Raw genomic sequence first — 10,319 nt, forward strand, 5'->3', positions numbered from 1 at the left:
AGGTTGGTGGTTCGCTCCAGTCTGCATGCCAAATATCCTTGCGCAAGATGCTCTTCTGGTTGCTCTTCGATCCATCCATTGGAGTGTGAATAAATGTATGAATGTTAGTTAGATAGCTGTGAAATGTGATTGGGTGAATGAACAAGTTGTGTAGAATGCTCAGATAGAGTAGAAAAGCGCTATATGAACCAGTCCATTTACCATCCAATGGCCTCCAAAGTCTATATGTGTTCTTGTTCTTTTTTTATCACATACTTTGAGCCAGGTTGTGACAAATGGAGACTCGTCTGCACAATTATCTTGTTCTCAAGTTTTTTTTTTACGCTTAATTAAAAGCTTGGTGTGCTATTTTGTAAGACTTCAATGTTACATTTGTGTACACTAAATTGGCTAGTCGTATCTTTGGGCTTGCCTTTTGAGAAAGTCTGAGTTATTAGTCAGTTTGGTCATTTGTGGTTGATTGATATTCTGGGGACTATATCTGCTGAGTATTAGCTTCGGGAGGCCTTTGGAGAAAAGCAAACTTTGCCACATTAACTTGTTAAAACCAAATCAATGAACTTCAGAATTTTGAGTTGTTTTTTGGGTTACTTGCCTACTGAAAAACATACTGAGCTGATCTATACTAGAGGGTATCCATCTTGCTTTGGGGACATGCCTTCTAAAATCACTTGGATTGAACATATTTTGATGTGAGTAATGCAAAACTGATCCGGCAAAGATTTTAGTCTCTGAGGAAAAGAAAAAATTAATCATAAAGTCCAGTATATGGTAAGAAAATAACATTGCAGTAATGTCTTCATCAAGCTGGGCTTCCCCTTGTCTATTGATCAAAAAATCAAAGTTGCCACAGTGTTTTACGGATTGAAGATAGCACAGTAACTAAGCCTGATTCGTATCCTTTACCCCACATTGGAGACTGTATTGACCAAGCTGGTGCAGCAGCGTATGTGAGCAAGTTTAAATTAATCTTTCACCTCAAAATATTACACACAATAGCCTACCCTATAGTAACAAATTAAAAAGAGTTTAAAATGAATCCAATTGAATTAAAAATTCAAAAGTATAACATGTGTATAAATATTCACAGCTTTTGCTTAATACTTTGTTAAAGCACCTTTGAGACCAATTACAGCCTTAAGTCTTTAAGTATAATGCAACAAAGCTTGGCACACCTATTTTTGCACAGTTTCTCACACTGATGATCTCAGCTGTAGCATGGCCTCTGACTTTATATCTATTACACGTTCTTTTAATTTTATTCAGCATGTCTCTGGACCCACTCACTTTAAAAGCAAGGGCGTCGATTTGGCATGGACAGAGGGGACATGTCCCCACCAATAATTTGATCGCTTCTTGTAAAAAAAAAAAACCGATAGAAAGAAAAAAACGATCTGTCAGCGTCTCATTCACCCAGCGGTGCAGAAAGAGTTAAATTACGTTCTCTACTGGAGTTCGACCTCATGTGACAAATATGGCCAATGTGATTGGCTGAGCCTTTCAGGGAGCTCTGTTTAGTTTCAGCAGCGGCAAGCCTGCGCTGCGAGGAGGACGGTAGCAAAGAGGAAGAACGTGCATATAAGAAAGTATTTTTCAAAGAAACCTGTAAGTCACTTAAAGCCAAGCTCACTCATAAAATGTGTCCATCATAATAACGTTACAGGCTATGCTAGGCTTTGGCCCACATCAGTCTAAAATTGTATGTAACCATGAATAACATGTTTTGGAAACTAACTGCACAACAGGCAGCACTATTAGTTCTCTCAGTCTCAGAGTAGCATTTGTAATTTTGATTGAAACTGTCAGAGAAAACTGCAAGCCAGGATATTAGTTTACTGAGGCTGTTAAAATTATACGTCTAATGTTAAAATGTTGGTGACACAATAATTTCATCCTAGTGGCACTGACATATTCATAGGGTTAATTTTTGAGACAAAATATCATGAGGTAGTCATGATTTTGCAAATATTCCACCTTGTAGTGCAGTTTGCACTACAATTGTTAGGCTGCTGATGTAAATTGATTGATTAGTGTAGATTTGACAAAGAATCTGAATTGACATGTCTCACTTTTTATATGGCACGAATCAATGTGTTATTTTATCAAGAGGCAATATGTCCTAGTGCAGTCAGAGGGGAAAAGCCAGGGCCAAAGGTGAGGCACATCAAGCACAGAATAATAATTTTGTGGTCATCTTAGATGAGTTTTATCGACAAAAACCACCGGTTCATTTAGTGTTCCCTTAGTGCTAATGTATAAGAGAAGTTGGTGTACTATAACTGAAGTAATCGTGTTAAGATAAGATAAGATTACCTTTCGTTTTGTCACAGCAGAAAGTGGACAGTGCAAAGTTATATAGCAAAAATTAGAATACAATAAGAATAATATACTGTACACAACTGTACAGAATAGAATAAAATAGTAGAATAAAATAGAATAAAATATGCATTAGGATAAAAATAGAATACAAATGTTATATACAACTGAGTAAAACTACAACTTGCAACGTCTTATTGCACATGTGTGTGTTTGATCAGCTGCAAAAGTCTTTGTTGTGGAATCTGACAGCAGTGGGGAGGAAAGACCTGCGAAATCACTCCATCCCACATTTAAGTCCTTAAAGTCATATTCTTTTATTGTCTTGACTGTATTTGAAGCTATTTTTATATTTGTATGATACCTGATTTATATGGAATATGGCTGAAGTAAACTAAAGCCTAAAATACTTAGTCAGTCATTTGTTTAATAGTAATTTAACATTATATAATTCACATATAAAACTATGAATTGTAATTTTAAATGGTTTAATAGCATGTAGAATAGCGTATGTAGGCAAGTATATTTCTCCTTTTTTATCAAGAAGCAAAGACGAAAAGGAAAAAAAAAAGAAACAGGGCGGGGTTCGGTGGTTGAAACACCCGTCCCCACCAATGCCAAAACCAAATCTATGCCCTTGTTTAAAAGCCACACCTTGGCCCTTGTGTTTTCTCTTGGCTTAGACGTAATCAATGTCTGTGTCAATGATGTGCAAGTAAGTGACCATTCTTTTGTTATTTTTAACTTTAGTTTTCCTCTGGACACACCACCATGAAATCTCATGATCCATGAGCAGTTCATAAATCAGGATTTTGCTCAGAAGTTTTCTGATTTGTTTGACCCAAATTTGATAAGGGGTTGCAATGACGCTGACATTGCTACACGGTGTTTTAACAGTCACTATTTGGAGATGTTGAATTCTGTGGACCCAACAGACATCCCAGAGGAGTTAAGTGAGGAGCTTGAGAGGCTCCCGAGAGTCGCTTCTTCGCATCAGTGGGTCTATGGACTCAAGGACTGTGTTCGCTGGCATGGCGGCTACGGACGTTCCCCTGAAACAGGGCCTCCATGCCCAGGGATTAGCTCAGGCCATAAGGACCTCCTGAGCCACGCAGTCTCCGATACAGCAGCCACGTCAGCAGCAACCCAGCAAGCCAGCATCACCTCCTCAGCCTTGGGGTCCAGAGCAGATTAAGATTGGCACCCTGAGGCTCCTCCCAGTGCGAGATTCACCAGCCTCACTTTTGCCTTCCAGCTCTCCAGTCATCATCCTAATGCAGCAGCGGGCCTGCTCTTCCTCACCATGTTCAGATTATTATTCCCCATTTGCATTTCTGGCCGGAATGTGAGCTGAGGACGGGAGTCAGCTGACCCAATGGTGTCATCGCCACTGGAAACAACAGCCTCTCCAGAGAGAGTCGCCGCTGGGCCACCAGATCAAACAGCGGAGGTGAGTAACAGAGGCTTCTTGCCACCAGGTCTCTTCAGAACCGAGAGAGCTGAGACTAAGACAGTACTGACTATAGATTCCATATCAGTTCCATGTACCACCAGTCCAGCGGAGCTGGATTTCGAGGGTTTTGTTTCCAAGATGCCTAGTAAAAGAGACTATAACTGTTCTTGTACTGTTATCGCTACGTGTTGGATACACTGTGTATGTTAACGCAGGTCAACAGCAAGCCAAACTCAATTTTCATGAGCCAGGAAACTGAGCGTCTTGCTCCTTTATTACGGTCTTCTCGACAGCTTACAATCTTTTACAATTGTGGCTTGAATAGCTCGATGAAAGTGCTGAGTGAAAAGTCATTGCTTTCGATGGTGTATATAAAGATTCAGGCCACAGGAGATGAAGTTTAAACACGGATAGGCAGGCTTTCTGTACAATGCTTTTTCCCAACTGACTGCAGCTTCTGCTTCCCACAATGCATTGCGAACACAGATTACTCCTTCAAAATAAGATACAGAAAAACTAATGCTGACTGTATAGAACATATTTTTAACTAAATGACTCTCTTTTTTAACATAAATTATCACAGATGAAATATGACATTTTTATCACTAAATTATTATGAACCATTTTTAATTTTTTACTTGGGACAGAACACTCCCCGCCTGGCATTACTGATGCCACTACTGCTTTTTATCAGTCACTTCCTTTTTTAAGAGCACAACCACATCCGAAATGGGACACAGGTAAGTCTTTGAGACTCCCTGGGAAGATGTCCTCACTTCGACCTTTCTGACATTCCCATCACTGCTTGGAAAGGTGGCTGTGATGATAGACATTGTCCATTCGTTTCTGGGTGCTTGATTTTGTTTCAACAACACAATGTCGCCTGACTGAAGATTGCGGTGTGTTCCATGCCACTTGCGCCTTGATTGGAGGGTGTTGAGATATTCGTTTCTCCAGCGACTCCAGAAACCATTGGCGAGTGCTTGCACTTGTTTCCATTGGTTCTTGAGCAAGTCTTTTCCACAAAAGTCTCCTGGTGGAGAAGGAACGCCCTGCTTTTGGGTCAGTATCATTGCAGGACAGAGTATGAATGGTGAGGAAGGGTCAGTTGAAATAGGGACCAAGGGCCTTGCATTGATTATAGACGATACCTCAGCCATTAGGGTACAAAGCACCTCATGTGTCAGACGGGTGTGTTTGTTCTGCAAGAACATAGAATCCAATATTCGGCGAGTTACCCCAATCATCCTTTCCCAGACGTCCCCCATGTGGGAAGCATGTGGGGGGTTGAACTCCCATGTGCAACCGTTGGTGTGAAGATGGTTGACAATGTCGGGAGGGTTCTTGTTTGGTTGTGTCATGCCAAGCTCCACGCTTGCTGCGATGAAGTTGGTGCCCCTGTCTGACCGCATTTGTTTGGCTGGGCCTCTTATTGCAAAGAATCTGCATATTGCATTTATGCAGCTGCAAGTGTCCATAGATTCAATGACTTCGATGTGTACACCTCTTGTAGTCATACATGTAAAAAGTATTGCCCATCTCTTACTTTGTGCTGCGACACCTCGTGTGCGTCGAGTGACCACTGACCATGGGCCAAACACGTCCAACCCAACATACGAAAATGGAGGGCATGTTTTGAGTCTTTCAGGCGGGAGATCTGCCATTTTTTGAGTCTCCATTTTCCCCCTGAGTTTCTTGCATGTTACGCAGCGGTGGATGATGGATGAGACCAGTCTTTTGCAGCCTACAATCCACAGTCCAGCTTGCCTAACTGCACTCTCTGTGAACTGTCTTCCTTGATGCACAACCTTAGCATGATAGTGCAGGACAAGCAAATTTGACACATGATGCTTGCTTGGCAGAATTTTTGGATTCTTTAACGTTGGGTCCAATGAAGCATGTTTGAGGCGACGTCCAACTTTGATGAGGCCTTCATCCATGAAGGGGTCAAGGGCCACAATGGGGCTAGAGCTGTGGATGGTTTGACTGGTTTGGAGAGCAGCATACTCATCAGGAAAGGCGTCCTTTTGAATAGACTGGAGAATGAGGTTACTGGCGGCATCCATCTCCTCTGGAGTGCGTGCTTCTCTGCATCTATGCCAGCCCCTGTATGAATGATTTGACGAGTTGCTTGATGAGTGAGAACGAGCTTGGTGAACTAAGAAGGCAATGGCACGTACCAGTGACGTCCAGCTTGAAAAGCGTTGGAAGCGTTTTGGTGTGAGTCCGCTCTTCTGAATCTGAGTAACGAAAGTACCAACTTGTCGGATTTCAGCATCCACTTCAGGTTCAATCAGCTCAAACGATTCATGTGTCTCTGGTTCATGTAGTTTGTAAAGGAAGTCTGGTCCCTTAAACCACGTAGTGTCCACTAGCTGCGATGCAGGTACCGACCTGGTTGCTAGATCGGCTGGGTTTTGCTCTGAGGTAACATAATGCCACTGTTCAGGGGATGTGGACTGGCATATACGATGAACTCGATTATGTACGTAGACATAAAAGTGCTTTGAATCGTTGCAAATGTACCCAAGAACCACCCTGCTGTCACAGTAGAATTTGACAGTGTTTGGTTTATGATCAAGTTCATCCAGAATGAGCTCCGCCATCTCAACCGCTAGAACTGCTCCACAAAGCTCAAGACGAGGTATTGTGGGTTCTGGTTGGGGTGACGGTTTTGCTTTCCCAAGCACAAATCCGACTTCACATTTTCCCTCTGCATTGACTGTTTTCAAATATGCAACTGCTGCAATAGCCCAGCTTGAGGCATCACTAAAGACACACAGTTCAGTGTAAGTGGACTTGGAAAGGGAGGCTGGTACATAGCAGCGCGGCACTCTGAGGCTGCTCAGATCTTGGAGGGACATTTTCCATGTTTCCCATGCGTCCATCTCCTCTTGGGGGAGAGAAACATCCCAATCTTGGACTCCATTTGACATTTTGCGTAACAAGAGTCTGCCTTTGATTGTCACTGGCGATGCTAGTCCCAAGGGGTCGAAGATGCTATTAATCACTGAGAGAACCCCGCGGCGGGTATAGGGTTTGTCATTGACAGCTACCTTGAAGGTAAATGAGTCAGTGTTAATGTCCCAGCACATTCCTAGACTTCTCTGGGCCGGTAAAGCATCGTCGCCGAGACTCAAGTCTTTGATGCCGGAGGCCAAATCCTCTGGCTTGAATGCTTGCATGACTGAGACACTATTCGAGGTGATTTTGTGGAGCTTGAGGTTAGACTCAGCTAAGGATGCACATGTGCACTTGAGCAGATCGATGGCTGCAGACTCTGTGGGAACTGAAATCAGCCCGTCATCGACGTAGAATTGTCTCTCGGCGAAGTGTCTTGTGTCTGCTCCAAACTTTGCCTCACCTTCCTGGATGGCTCTTCAAAGGCAATAGATGGCTACCGCTAGTGGCGGGCTATTACCAAAAACATGTACCCGCATGCAGTACTCCTGCATCTCTTTTGACAAATCATTGTCCTGGTGCCACAGGAACCTCAAATAATCTCTGTGGTCTGGTCTAACCAGGAACCCATAAAACATCTGCTGGATGTCAGCCGTGGTTGCAATGAGCTCTTTCCTAAACCGAATCAGGACATCAAGGAGGGTGTTACTGAGATCAGGGCCCGTTAATAACACTGAACTGAGTGACACGCCAGACTGCTCGGCACTAGAGTCAAAGACCACCCGTATCTGACCGGGCTTCTGGGGATGATATACGCCAAAAATAGGCAGGTACCAGCACTCAGTGTTATCATCAATGGGTGGAGCAATCTCTGCATGGTTGTTTTTAAACAGTTTGTCCATAAATTCTGAGAACTGCTCTTTCATTTGAGGGTTTTTGGTTAAGTTGCGTCTCAGTGAGTTGAGTCTAGACAGCGCTTGGTCTCTGTTATTTGGAAGTGGCAAGCGAGGGGACTTGAATGGTAAAGGAGCAATCCAGTTATTGTTTCCATCCTGGTGGACTTCCTTTTCCATTATCTTAAGGAAGGTCTCATCCTCAAAGGACAGGGCATGCTGGTTGTCATACTCTGTGCGCTCACAAACTTTCTCTCCAAGCTTTTCTTCTGCTGCGTTGGGTTTCGAACTGCGTTTTAAGAAGCTACTCTTGTGCTCCCCGCCATAGCATGGTTTTTCTTTGATCTTCATGCTGTTAGGACAAGGAGTGAGGAGAGATGGACGTCCATTGGAGAGCACGTGAGTTTTATAGGCATTGACCGTTGGCCTGTGAGCATTGAGGCATACTTCCCCCACGATTACCCAGCCTAGGTCCAGGCGCTGAGCAAAGGGAGCGTTGTGGGGTCCGTTGACTTGTTGTCGTGCCTTGTGGACTTGTATGATGTCTCTGCCCAGTAGAACTGCAATCTGGGCAGCTGGGTCGTGCTTAGGTATCAGAGGAGCCAGATGTTTCAAGTGGGCATGGGCAAGAGCGACTTCAGGTGTAGGTATTTCATCTCTGTTAAATACTATCTCATCACATTCAATGAGAGGAGGAAGGTCTAGACGTGGGCCTTCACCTACAGGCTCAATTTGGAACCCCACTGCTTTCCTGCCGAGCATTTGAGTTAGACCAGCACACGTTCTCATATGGTATGTCAGGGGGCTACCCTTGATTCCAAATAGCTCAAAGAATTCAGGATGTGCCAGCGAGCAATTGCTGTGATCATCAAGAATGGCGTACATCTTAACAGACCGTTCTGGTTGACCTGTAGGGAAAACTCGAACTAAACATACCTTGGAGCAAGAACGCGGAGGACAGCCTTCACCGCAGATCTCAGTGCATCGTGACGTTACCTTGGGTAGAGTGTTGTCTTGAGGCTGTGGCTCTGGTTCAGGTGCATTTTCTGGCTGGGTTTTTTGACCCGTGTCAGGGTGCATGGCAGAGCAATGTTTTTCACTTTGGCACTCCTCACACGTGACCTTCAGGTCGCAGTCCTTTATTGTGTGCATGGGAGAACAACAGCGAAAACATCGTTTGTGTTCTTTGAGTATGTTTCGTCTTTCTTGTAGTGGTTTCATCCGGAAAGCTCTACATTTGGCTAGAGGATGCGTTTTCTTGTGGACTGGACAATAACGTGTTAGATCATCCTCTCTGATACTAGCAGAAGCACTTGCATCAACCTCTGTTCTGTTCACAGTTAGAGGTGATTTGTAGCTAGTTTGTTTGAATGGTGGTCTCTCACCTTTGTTGAGGGGTTGGCTGCTGCATGACACAAAACTTGGATCGTTTCTCGCTTTTGCCTCCTCTTGGACAAACTTTACAAAGTATGAGAATGGAGGGAATGTCACATTATATTTTTGTTTGTACTTTGAACCAGTGTGGAGCCATTTATCTTGTAAGCTTGGAGGCAGCTTTTCCACTATGGGCTTAACCCCACGTGGTGTGTCAAGGTAAGCGAGGCCTGGGAGGTAGGCTTCGTCTTTAGCAACCTGCAGGAGCAAATCTCCTAGTTCCCTAAGTTTAACATTGTCTCTGTTTGTAAGGCGAGGAAAACTGTCCAGTTTTTTAAACAAGGCATTCTCTACTACTTCGGGTGTAGCATAACACTCCTCCAGCCTATCCCATGACAACTGGAAGGCAGCTTTGGGGTTAGTGGTATAAACAGCCCTGATTCTTTTAACATGCTCTGAGGACTCTTTACCGAGCCACTTGACTAGGAGATCTAACTGCTGGCTGTATGTAAGATCAATGCCTTCAGTTGCATTTAAGAATGAAGACTGCCATGCTCTAAAATTTTCAGGGGTGTCATCAAACTTAAAGAGCCCTGTTGTGATTAACTCTCTGCGTGCAAGGAACCTAGCAAAGTCAGCCATAGGTGCATCACTATTGTGAGGAGCATGGTGACTGTTCGGCTCGACATACTCTCTTGGTGGGCCAAAAGTTTCCTCCTCTACGTACATTTTTGAGAGTACAGGTGGAGAGGAGGTTGGTTTCCTTGGAGTGAATGATGGCGCCTTTGCTGTAAGTTTGACTTGAGGTGTTCCTTCTTCAGCCAGATGTGACTTTAGCTGGGTTTGATGTTGCACGTACTCCATAGTTCTCTGTCTGATAACTTGTGGTGGGACTGAACTTTTTAAACTTTCTCCTTTTTCTTGTTCAACAGCTGCGGCAGCTTCTAGAACCTCTGCTTTTGCCATAGCGGCTGCAGCTTTTTTCTCTATCTCTAACATCTGTAAATCCATTTCCAAATTTGCTTGCTGCTTTTTAATTTCCAATTGTCTCTTACTGTACAAGGCTTTGGCGTTTGTAGCTTCAGCAGAAGCTCTTGCAAAGATGCCTGCTTCCAATACACTGGACCTTGAGGACAACTTGGAAGATGAACGCTTGGAGCCAGAGTGTTTGGATCGGGAGCTAGCCTCTGATGATGCTTTGTCTCCTGAGTTAGCCATTTCTTCTGCCTTCTCCCCGCGTGCATCCATCGCTGTGGCATAAACTTTATCTTCCCCGAACTGCTGACTTGGCTTTTCACTGTACTGTTATCGCTACGTGTTGGATACACTGTGTATGTTAACGCAGGTCAACAGCAAGCCAAACTCAATTTTCATGAGCCAGG

Source organism: Oreochromis aureus, linkage group 18, assembly GCF_013358895.1.
Source record: "Oreochromis aureus strain Israel breed Guangdong linkage group 18, ZZ_aureus, whole genome shotgun sequence".
NCBI classification, from domain to species: domain Eukaryota; kingdom Metazoa; phylum Chordata; class Actinopteri; order Cichliformes; family Cichlidae; genus Oreochromis; species Oreochromis aureus.